Source organism: Cottoperca gobio, chromosome 1 (genome assembly GCF_900634415.1).
Source record: "Cottoperca gobio chromosome 1, fCotGob3.1, whole genome shotgun sequence".
Taxonomy (NCBI): domain Eukaryota; kingdom Metazoa; phylum Chordata; class Actinopteri; order Perciformes; family Bovichtidae; genus Cottoperca; species Cottoperca gobio.
Window position 1 is genome coordinate 7,681,670 of NC_041355.1, and position 12,398 is coordinate 7,694,067.

Sequence of the window (12,398 nt, forward strand, 5' to 3'; positions counted from 1 at the left end):
ATGAAAGTCCTATATGCTCCTCCTCCTATAAGCTGCAGAAACTGAATTGGTTGAGTCCTGAAGATATAAAGTGACTCATCTGCAGTGTTATTTGCATGGTTTTGAGGGAAATGTGTTAACATGTAAAGTTAAACTTAAAAAGTCTTAATATTATCCACCTCATTTAGATTATTGAAAATTCTTTCTTAATGCAACCACAGCCAGAGCTGCAAGTCATTGTTCTGCAATCAGTTGACTAAGTGATTTGAAGTTTTATAACATGAACAATTAATAAAGAAAGTACCCGAAAGATTAACAGTGAGTTGCTGCTACAGACACAGTTGTGATACAGGTCTAATGTACGTTGTCGTCAGTTAGTTTTCTTTACATCCAAATGTGATTATCTATTGTCTGTCTGCTTGTTTGCGATGTTTGATAAGATCTTTCCCTTCTGCTGATTCAGTATCCATTGTAAGGGAAATGACAACAGACAATTTAAAACTAAATATGAATTCAACATTTGATTTGGTCTAATCTAGTCTGATGTAATCAGATTCATGACTGACTACTTCTGGCTCCAGTTCAAGTAGTAGCGCTTCATTTCAGAGGGTAGATCCCAACAGAATGAAGCCTAATGTTGCTTAGTTTTCACACAGAACCATCCGCCGTGTAATATTATTGCAGCTAAATTGTAGGCCTGAGTAAAGTGTCACTTTGCAAGAGCAATAGAAGAGTTATGAATATCTCAGCGGGAGTTCCTGCATTTTTTTCTGCATGGCAGGCAGTTTATAATATTGCTTGCAGCCAGATGTTTATGCCTCAGATCGAGTACATTCTGAAGAAATCAGAAAGGCGTTATGATGAGGGAAGTAACTTTTTATTGTGATTGATGAGGAAAATGCCCTTGAGAACCTGAGCCACAAACTTTGTTTTTATTTTAGTTTCTTGGTAACAAGTGTCACAAAGGATCCTCATGGGGCCTGTACTGCAGGCAGTTCATCACAGATTGCAAGATTTCAGACAACACAAATTGCTGGTTAAATCTGTTGCTGTCAACGTTTACATGTGAACAAATTTGCAAACAATCCTGAAATGTGTAAAGAGGTGTGTGATTGACACTCGCAGTCACACAAACACAAATGGAAATATATTGGTGGAGCTAAAAATGTACTTTGTATACAACATATTGTGAAAAGGGTTAGGGTTAGGGTTATGATGTTGTTATATGATACTGCAGTTGTTTTAGTTAGGCTTACTAAAAAACTGGCAACTAAGATTACATTTAAGGTTTGTTGAATGATTGTACAAGGCATTCAGGATGCAGGCGATTGTGCTCGATTAAACATTTACAGAAATAGTGATTATATTTGTTCCACCCAGCTGAGGCCATGCAGAAACCACATTCAGCTGCAAATCAAACTGCACATATACATTTATATAGGCTACGCCAAGAGCTTTTATTTCCTGTCTGGCCTGCTTTCGTTTGTTGCACGACTTAATTTCAGTGTAATCTGAACGGAGTGGTAACACCTGTTTATTTCTGTATTTCACAAATGCATTGATGCCATGATGCAGACTTGGATCAAATGGATGGCTTCTAGATTGTGTTAGCTATCTTTTGTTCGTCTTTTTTAATACCCACTTATGAGGCAAGGCTGTTTGCCAGTGAGACAATGAATGATCTCTTCTCCCATTCAATTTTAATGCACTATACACTGATCAGAATAGGGGAGATATGTATTGCTTTTTGTCTGTCTGTCTGTGTGTGTGTGTGTGTGTGTGTGTGTGTGTGTGTGTGTGTGTGTGTGTGTGTGTGTGTGTGTGTCAGTCCTTCATAGAATACAATTATTTATTTATGAGGAGATTTAATAGCTTCTCACAGGAGGATATTGTTTGCTAGTCCTGCCTGCATGAACGTTCTTCATGGTGTTATGAAGACACAGTAAACAAGAGACCAGATTAGACTCAATACATCTTTTTTTGAAACAGTGCAGCCGGTGTACAGTCATCGTGAAAATATAACCCAGTCACACGTACAGTGTAAACTATTTAATTTTCTCTGGTCACGTCTGATACAGTGTTTTTTTTATTTTTGGGGTAATTAAAGAGGCGTTATACAATATGCACACTTCTTATCATATGCCCACATATGCTGTGATGTCGATTCACTCCGTCACTGAACTTTGTTCATTTGTATCTTATTTCAGATTGCACGGAGTCCACAGGTTTATGGAGTCACATGGGGTGTTTGTCTCCTCAGGTTTTTGTTATTCGAGCATTTAATTGACCTCACTTGAGGTTAATGCAATTGAGCAAACGCCCATGAGAAACTTGACCTTGACCCATTAATGTAAGCTACCATTCATCCTCTTGTGCATGTGATCCTTTCTGAGGTTTTGGCCGTTATTCACCCAGCATAGTTTCTGTCCTGTTTCCTCTCTTACTGAGCTGAACTTTGTTAGAATGATGTGACTTTTTGTTTTAATTATTCAGTGACATGGTTTGACTATCATCTCAGTTACAGTGATAACTTAAGCCAGGAATCTTTATGAAAAAGGGTCAGTGTGGTTATTGCATGCTGATTGGGCAGACACAAAGGAAAAACTCAGATCTGTTCAGAATGTAAAAGGCTTGCAGAGCAACATCTGGTTTTATAAAATTCTACTTGAACGTTTTGGATTTCAGCCTGTATCACATTTACAAGATATTTTAAAATGGAAACTGTCATGTAGACAGACACAACCCGAAAAACCCCTGAAAAAATCCTTTCCTTTGCAAATGCAGGAGCATTTTCACAGCCATAAAGAAGCCTCATCATTGCCTAAACTTGTCCCACAAGTGTGTGTGTGTGTGTGTGTGTGTGTGTGTGTGTGTGTGTGTGTGTGTGTGTGTGTATGACATGGCAGAATTACTCAGTGGTTGTGTGTGTTCATTTCCTGTCCATGTCATTATGAAAGTCCTATATGCTCCTCTTCCTATAAGCTGCAGAAACTGAATTGGTTGAGTCCTGAAGATATAAAGTGACTCATCTGCAGTGTTATTTGCATGGTTTTGAGGGAAATGTGTTAACATGTAAAGTTAAACTTAAAAAGTCTTAATATTATCCACCTCATTTAGATTATTGAAAATTCTTTCTTAATGCAACCACAGCCAGAGCTGCAAGTCATTGTTCTGCAATCAGTTGACTAAGTGATTTGAAGTTTTATAACATGAACAATTAATAAAGAAAGTACCCGAAAGATTAACAGTGAGTTGCTGCTACAGACACAGTTGTGATACAGGTCTAATGTACGTTGCCGTCAGTTAGTTTTCTTTACATCCAAATGTGATTATCTATTGTCTGTCTGCTTGTTTGCGATGTTTGATAAGATCTTTCCCTTCTGCTGATTCAGTATCCATTGTAAGGGAAATGACAACAGACAATTTAAAACTAAATATGAATTCAACATTTGATTTGGTCTAATCTAGTCTGATGTAATCAGATTCATGACTGACTACTTCTGGCTCCAGTTCAAGTAGTAGCGCTTCATTTCAGAGGGTAGATCCCAACAGAATGAAGCCTAATGTTGCTTAGTTTTCACACAGAACCATCCGCCGTGTAATATTATTGCAGCTAAATTGTAGGCCTGAGTAAAGTGTCACTTTGCAAGAGCAATAGAAGAGTTATGAATATCTCAGTTCAGACAGACAGACACAACCCGAAAAAACCCTGAAAAAATCCTTTCCTTTGCAAATGCAGGAGCATTTTCACAGCCATAAAGAAGCCTCATCATTGCCTAAACTTAACATCAGCTGCCTTGTATCTATAGTTCATGGTTGTGCTATTCATGTAGTGTTAGCAGCATGCATTAATTTTTTTATTGATATTTTTCCTACTGACAACATTTTGCAGTAAACTATTGTTATTTCATAAACCTGCCCAGTGCCACGTTGTAGCAATCTAACCTTGTGATAATTCATTTAAATATAATACGCTCAAAATAGCCATCATGCTCATGTGTTTCATGTCATTCAGCCAACATGGTGAAACATGCAATGATAACAGGTGTTAACATGATAACATGTTCTAAAGTGCTCAGTTCAGAAATCCAACCATCCTTTTGCATCATATGAAAGGAAATAGCCTTTGTCACCCCCGCTGCATTTTTCTATTTATAGACTTATCATCTGCATGCTCTCTGATCATAGTGGCTCAGGCCTCGCATTGCTCATTGCCTCTGGCCAGTCAGCCAAATGACTACTCTCTCCACTCTTTCTTTGTTTTCTTCCATCCATCGCTGCATCTTAGCCAAACGATGCTGTCCATCCCACCGGTAACCAGCTGGTCATAACAACGATGTTTGTGCTCAAAATAACCAAATCTGCGCCGTAAATAAGAGCATTATGACTCTTGTTTGGAAATGTAGGTCATAATATCAACTGAGTAGAGCCTTTGATGATGATTTGATTTTAATATTGAATGTTTGTATTTTTTGTTTTGACCTGTACTGTAGTTTTTAGTTAAAGTAAGCATACTACCCTGCACTAAATTCCACTATTATATATTACTATTAGCTTAATTGTGAGAATAAATCATTTGTTATCTTTATCTTTAATGTCAGCTTCACTGAGTGTAGATATAATTATTTCAGAGTCAACTGAAACTACAGGCTTCTTCATTGTGCTGTAGCTGTTTTATTTCCCTTTTCTGTTGTTTACTTGCATATTATTGGGTTAAATGTTTGGAGTCACATTTAGTACACACCACACTAAAGCCTGTGCTGCAGCTCTGCAGAAGCCTTCCACATTTATTCATTGCGAACTGACACTATTAATAAATGGTCTCTATTTTTACGAATTAAAGATAACGTATATTTTTCATTTTGCAGTTGAGTCATATGCATATGAAATGAAAATGTAGGTTTCATTGCCCTGCTTTCGGTGAATTTCCATTTTTAGGCACGATTGAGGAACAAAGATATTTTCTTCCTGAGCCACAGCGTGCAGTCTCAAAGTGATAATCCCCCAATCAAAGAGATGTTCTCGGGAAATAATCCAAATGCTTTCAATATGTGGAGGGTGGTTCCCTTTTTACACAAGGTTCCTCTGTCAATCTCATTGCATTTACAATCATGCTTAATGCTCATGAAACCTTCAACAGCAAATAGTCTGGAGCCAGATCAGACAAGCCAGTTTATGTCATGTGTGTGTTTATGTTTTTAATCCTCTTTAACCAGGATTGTATATTAAAGTCACAATCGAACCACCACCATCTTAAAAATAAAATAGTTTGCCTTTAATGTGACATGAACTCAACACATTTGATTAAACCCTGATATAGTTTTGATCCATGGTTTTCGTTAATCAACAAAGTTAATGAGAGACGAGGGAAGAAGATTGCAGAGTTGTTTATCTTGTTGACACTAATTGTTTACCTTCCTTCCAGTTTCAAGCCCTCTCCACTCCATCCTTTATGCCAAAGGTCAGTAACTGTAGTCTGCTTTACACCATTTTGTTTCCACATGTCATCAGGATTAGGCCTGTTAACACCTCTATGCTAGTGGGACAAAGGTCTAAAGCTCTTGTAGCCGTTGAAATAGATGTTAAAACTCTGAGCTAAAAGAGTTAAAGCTCATTACAAGGCTCGGATCAGAAATCCAGTGTCCGTGTACATGCTTAACAAAGGTCAGCTCAAGTAAACGTGAGCACACTCTGGCCTCGAGCAACAACTCGCCGGCATAAATATGCCCCGTGACAAAAAGGTGCTCTTGCTTGTGTAACTTCACACCTGCAATTCACAATTTTCCATTCAGCTTAAAGTTGATGAAATACACCACATGGTTTGCGTAGTAGACACTGACACAAAGAGAAATTACAGGTTTCAAACATCCCTCCCCCAGCGCATTTTAGGGAACATCCTATGTGTCATAGATGGTGACTGAGTTAACTGTCTGGAAATGTTACTAAAGGGCGAGGTGGGGCGTGCACGGATGTAAGCACAAACGCAACCCGAACATCTCATTGCGTGTACAAATCAAATTGTGAAAATTCATCATGTTAATTTTCTTTGTAACAGAGAACAAATGTTTCTTCACCTACAAAGAGTACTGTACATTTGCAGAAGTCAATTACATCATGCTATGATGTTTTTAAGGCAGGGCGCTCTCATGGTATAACTGGCAGCTTCACTTAATGAAACCTCTGTAAGCCCGAGACTCATCTCAAACCGTGGGTTGAAACCTTTGATGTTGCCAGGCATCATACCTCAGTCCGTGGCTTTATATTTCTTTCTTTCAGTCAGAACATCTTGCACGTAACACACGCTCATGTATCCAGTCGAAACATTTTCCTTCCACAAGCGTTATGCTCGATCTTTATGTTCATGTTTTGTAGCAACTTTTAGAAATGTTTAGGCAGGACCTGTCCTTTTTTTATAGGATTTAAAAGACAACATTCACCCTGTTAGCTTTCACAATCCAGCTTCAACATGTCATATCTGCCATGCTTATCTCAGCATGTGTGATGAGATGTAAATATTCTTAGGTCAAACTTTGGTTGTTTTTAAGGCCGTACAATGATAGACACAATAATATTAATAGATAGCCAGATCTTTATTTGTCATTGTGCTCAGAACAATTCAAATCTGTTTAGCGATTCTTCAGCAATGTGCAACATAAAAATAAGTGGTGAATAAAAGCAAAAACATATAGATCTCAATAGATGATAACATCGTCTCAGAAGTTACTAAATCTTTTAATCTTTTAAGTACATTTAAGGTAGCTAAGTAACCAGTGTAAATATGATGCATGACTATCACCAGTATTTATATGTTGTCTAGCACATGACATTTTTCTTGCACCACATTTTTTGCACTCACAATTTGCATATAGCTGATTTGGCATTTCTGGAGCTCTCTGTTAGTAATTTACTTGTCTCCCCGGCAGCAGTGTGTTCTGGGTCCGTACATGTGTTTAAAGACCACCTAAAAGACGCTTTCCTCCCATCCCACTCATGCACTCTCCCATCTGTGCCCCCCTCCTCTGTCCTGCTTTCTCTATCTGCCCACAGAGCTGGCGTCTGTTCACACAGCAAGGCGCTGAAAGGTGGCAAACTATTCGTCTATCCTACGGCGTTTCAATCTTGTAGTCTAGTGGAAGCACTTGGACTGCGTCTGGCACTGATGACCTGGACTCTCTCCAGGTTCCTGGGTTCCTGGGTTCCTCTGCCTTGCTGGCATGGGTGCTGCGGTGGAACAACTCAGTCCTTCCCCTCTTGTGCTCGATGCCACATGACAACACCATGTTGTTGTGGCATATGTCCTCCATGGGACCAGGAACTCATGTGATGTTAAAGCATGAGTGCACAGGGCTGCGGCCTTCAGATTCTGTATGTAGTTGAGAATCATGGAAAATTAGTCAAAAGAAGTGACACTAATAAATTGAAATCTACTGTGATTTGCATTTTTTCTTCATTTAATACATTTTAATGTTAGCGCTTATTTACTAGTGAGTCTCAGCAGCCTGAAACACAGACACCAAAATAATCTAAAATAAAGCCAGGGGGGGGGAGGGGGGGTTATGTATGTGAGGTTGAATGGGCTCAAGTAAAACAATCATATCCGTGACCATGGCGACTAGCGAACTTAAGCTAATTCATACACTCAAGTAGCGGGTCTCTAACAACAAACATCCTCCCTATAAATATGCAAACCAGGCCTATCTTCTCTAGTGCGTGTGCAGAAGGGTGGTGACAGACCACCCACCAATGGATGTGATTCTCTTCTGATAATGGATGAATGTTAGAAAACGAAAGATGAATGTATCTAGATGAAACAAGAAACAAAACTTTAGGTCCTGGTTTTAGACTTGAGTCTGATATGCCACTGAGACTCCTTGTCAGGATGTCTGGATTAACAAATCCCCGGTGTGACATTGCCTCTAACCTTTGTGACTTGTTTACCGTGCATTTCCGTGCATTCAGCTGAAGCGATACTCCACCCAAAGTCTGTCTTTTGAGTATTCACCCCCTGTAGGCTTAAAAGGTGGCTCTAAAGGTTTGTAGTTTGTTGTTGTTGTTGTTGCTAGAAAGCAGTCACAGTGGCCAGCTTGGATGCTGATTATTCCAATGCTGAGGCCTACTGGATTTACACCAGAATGTTTTTTTTCAAACGAAACTTTGGGAATTTGCCTGATATGAAACTTCTCATCTAATTCTCAGCAAGAAAGTGAAAAGGTCAAACTATTAAACCGATTCCCAGAAGCTTCTTGAACCACTTCTGCAGCATAATCCACTTTGAAACTATCAATCTGTATGCTTACTGCATTCTTGCCAAAACATGGCTAAATATGCTACATGAACAAATTACTGATATTAAACATCACAACAAGACAATTCAGTCACACGAAGCAGTCATGACGCAAACAGAAAACACAAATTGAAACATTCACAAAATAAGTAGCCCATGTTTTTAAAACTTTGCTTGGATTGTGACTCTTGTTTCTTAGCTAGTAGCATCCATAAGCTTTGGGAAAACATACATGCACACGTACCGCACCAGTAATTTGTTCCATATGTGAATACCTGCGTTGCTGAAATGTCTCGCTTCAGCTTTTCATCAGCTAACTCAAAAGTGGTCAAAGGGCGTGGCAGGGACAAATGTCAGAGACAAATGTCAGAAACAGCGCGCCGCTCTAATTACTACCATCTTAACAGGGTCATACATACAGTGCAGCATTTGTTTTTGAGACTGATTGCTTGGGAACCTTTGTTTATGCTCTTTGTGTGCTTGCACGCACACTTTCATGTGACTGTGCTATATGTGGATGTGTGTGTTTAGGTGTCTGCATTCATTTTTTTGCCCATCTGGCGTTTTAGGCCCACAGCTGCAAGGTACAGGGTTTGGCTCATATCTGCTGCTGAGCTGGCAGTGGAGGGAGGGGTGTTAAAGGGTCCGGACTGTGAGGAGTCATCGCAGCTCTCTTCCTGCTGTACTCTTCCACTGCTTCACTTTCCTCACACACAACTTCAGTGGGTTGTTTTCTTGCTTGTGTGGTTTTCTCTATGGCTTTGGGGAGGGGTCTCTGTGACTACTTGCGTAATACTGAATGGGAAGATTTATATGCTGGGCACTCCTCTCTACAAAAATAAACCATGTTTCTTCTCTTCATACACACGTTGAGGCTCCTGACAGGTGTCATCCCCATGGGCTGTGACAGGTAATTACCCCCAGGTGCTGTGTATGTGTGTGTGTGTGTATATATATATATATATATATATATATATATATATATATATATTGGAACCAGCAATGACGGCAGGGATGAAAGGGCATGGAGGGCTAATCCCCACATGCTAGTATTACTGTCACCTTCAGGACCACCGCAGCTTTAACTCAGCTCAGGCACTCACTGGTTAATTCATTTTACACATCAGCTATTGTCCAGAGCTGCGGGAGGGAAACACATTCTGCAGTGAGCGATGTTTTCATCAAAAAACAATAGGCAGAACCACAGATATGCCCGGCTGTTTTTAAGGGCTCGGAGAAAAGAAGGGCAATGAACCTCCAGGGGTGTTTTTATTAGGGAACCGAAAGAGCAACAAGAGAGGAAACATGCATGTCGGGAAAGACAAAAACATGCTAACACATGTACAGTACAGAGATCAGGAGACAACAGCGATGAGCAGGGTTCTCAACATTTCATTTGTTTACATTTAAGTCATCATAAGAGCTGACCAAAACCAAAGTGCTCCACCAATCTCCTTATTTATCATTTTTAGAGGGGGAGAGTGGAACGAAGTGCAGGAGTTTCAGAGAAGGGGGGGGGGGGGGGGGGGGGGGGCATTTGAACATTGAAGTTATAACTCAGCGATGGCTGCTGGCCTCAGCAGACAGAGAGAATGGCCCACAAACGCACAGCTGTTTCTAATCGGTAACTCAGCACCAATGGCTGACCTACATTTTGGTGCTTGCACGTCTTTGAACCTGTGGCCCCTGCCAGCCATGGGGGAAGGTAGAGGGAATGAGGGAGAAGAACAAGAGGCAAGAGAGGCTGAAGTCAAGAGGGTAAAAGAAACAATGAGATTGAAAGATTTGCTTTGCTTTGTTTTTCGGTTATAATGGATTTTGCAGGTATAGGTTTAACACAGGTTGCATGGCGTGCATACGTGTTTAATGACAGAGTAAGTCAGAGAGCCAGAGCCCTGTGCGTGCCTGCAAATGTTTCCACTGCCCCAAAGTGCAGCTGTGCACACCTAAAAAAGAAAAAAGGGGAAAAAAGAACTCATAGAAAACATCCTGACCGTCAATTTTCTGGTCCTCTGGATGGACACGTTACGCTTGGAAAATCCACATTTTTCAAAATTGCTTTTCTTTGTCAACACCCTGCTGTAAATCCAACTTTCATAAAGTTCTGCTGTCTGCAGCTGAATAAGTGCCCCCTTTCATTAAGGCTGGAGTGCATCTAGCTAACATTCCTTGCATGCAGAGGAGGGGTACAGCCGAGTGCCAGGGGTCCCCTGGTAATGACTCATGGCAAAGATCCCTATTCACAACTTGCAAACAGGATGCTTCCCTGGGTCATGCAGAGAGAGTGAGTGAGCGGGGGTGGGTGTGTTGTATGGGAGAAAGAGCAAAAAAAGGGGGGGGGGGGGTCTATGGAGCAGAAATGCTGCAAAAACAAAAATCGTTAGCTTTAACATTTACACACACTCGGCTTTGGAGAGAGGAAGGAACTGGAAGTGGGTCACTGTGTCTCAGGACTCAGGAAAAAAAGGAAGAAAACAGAGAGCATAGGAGCAGTGGATGAGGGAAAACGGAGAGAGAGTCAGTGGTGAACTCAGGCCAACGAGCACTGGACTGAAATGTGCAGCAACAAATCTACAAGGAAGGGAGGAGAAGGGGGCGGAACTTAGACGCCAGATTACTTGAGAAATGTTTTACTGTGAGTCAGAAAATACCATATTGTTTTGTATTTGCAGAAGCGTTACTCCTCACAGGCACACTTTCATCTTGTGTCACCAAAATAGGTGTGAGGCAGAAAAGTGTTTCAATATCAGTCAGTCCCTTGCTATAGTGAGAAACTCTCAATATGGTAATATTGAGAGTGTCTCACCAGACGCCATGGTAAATACAAAACAAGATACTGAAAGAAATGCATGTTTTTCTCTTTGTGCATGTTTATGTGCTGCAGTGGTGTTTTATCTATCAACATATGGCTGCAGCAGTGACACTCGAATCAGTCTTTGAAACACTGTCATTGAACTCAAATGAGACATGCAGATGGACAAACAGACACGTTTCAGACATGCACTGGGAACCAGCTTTTCTGCTTGTGCCGGTGTTTCCTCTGCTGACTAGCTTCCAGAAGTCAGTGGTGCAACTCAGATTGGTGCATTACTTGTCCTGCTCGTGCTTCTCTGTTCCTCTCTGATGGTCCTCTGGGTTCCTCTTGTTGTTGTGCCTGGCTGAAACAAAAGCCTTATGTCAGCAGCAGCAAACACTGAAGATAAACATCAAGGTCCTGTGCAGGGAGTGGATTCAACAAGGAGGTAAAGGGAGGAACTGCACTAATACGAAGGGCCATTTTTAACTTATTCATGTTTTTTACTTCTCTGTTTTTCATATGTGCTTCTTTCAATTCCCTTCCCCCATTCTTCACTCATCTTCAAATCCCTGTTGTCCAATACTTTAGTTATTCTAGCCAGAGTTTTGTCTCAGTTAACTATGGATAATTTATTTGGAATTATATCCCAATTGTGTGTTGTATCTCCTTTCTCTTTGATATATTGTGTTTTTCAAGGCTCTCAGCATTGTTAACCACTGTTGTTTGTGTCGCTGCTGTGTGCAAGCAAACGCGTCAGAAATAGACTGAAGGGGTGGCTTCCAAAAGCAGCATACATCCTATGCATCACATTTATTACATTAGGGAGTCACAAACATTATAGCTCTTTATGTATGCATGTGTTGCTTCCAAACAAACAAGTTTTCTCTCTCACACCTCGTTGCTGTTGGTGGTTATTATTTAAAAAAACGTTTTTGGCATCTTTTTAATGCATCTGACTTTTTAATGCATCTGACGTCAGAATACGCACACACACACACACACAAAGACCCGCAGGGAAGACGAATGAGTATTAGAACAGGAAGCTGTTTGTGTCTGTGAGATGTTTGTGCACAAACAGCAGATGTTTAATGCCAGATCATTATTTAGCAGAGTCAGGGAGTGCTCTCTTTCCAAGAGATAGTGACTCACATTAATAAAACTGCTTAGTGTAACCAAATACCACAAATTGATTGCGCCCACATCAGCAAAAATACATTGAATATTGCATGGTCTACTCACATGAGAGGAGATGAGTATGCATCATAAAGGAGAATCAATAAGACCTGCTGTGTCTGTGTATTGACATACATAACGTAGCAGTGTTATGTATTGTGTTTT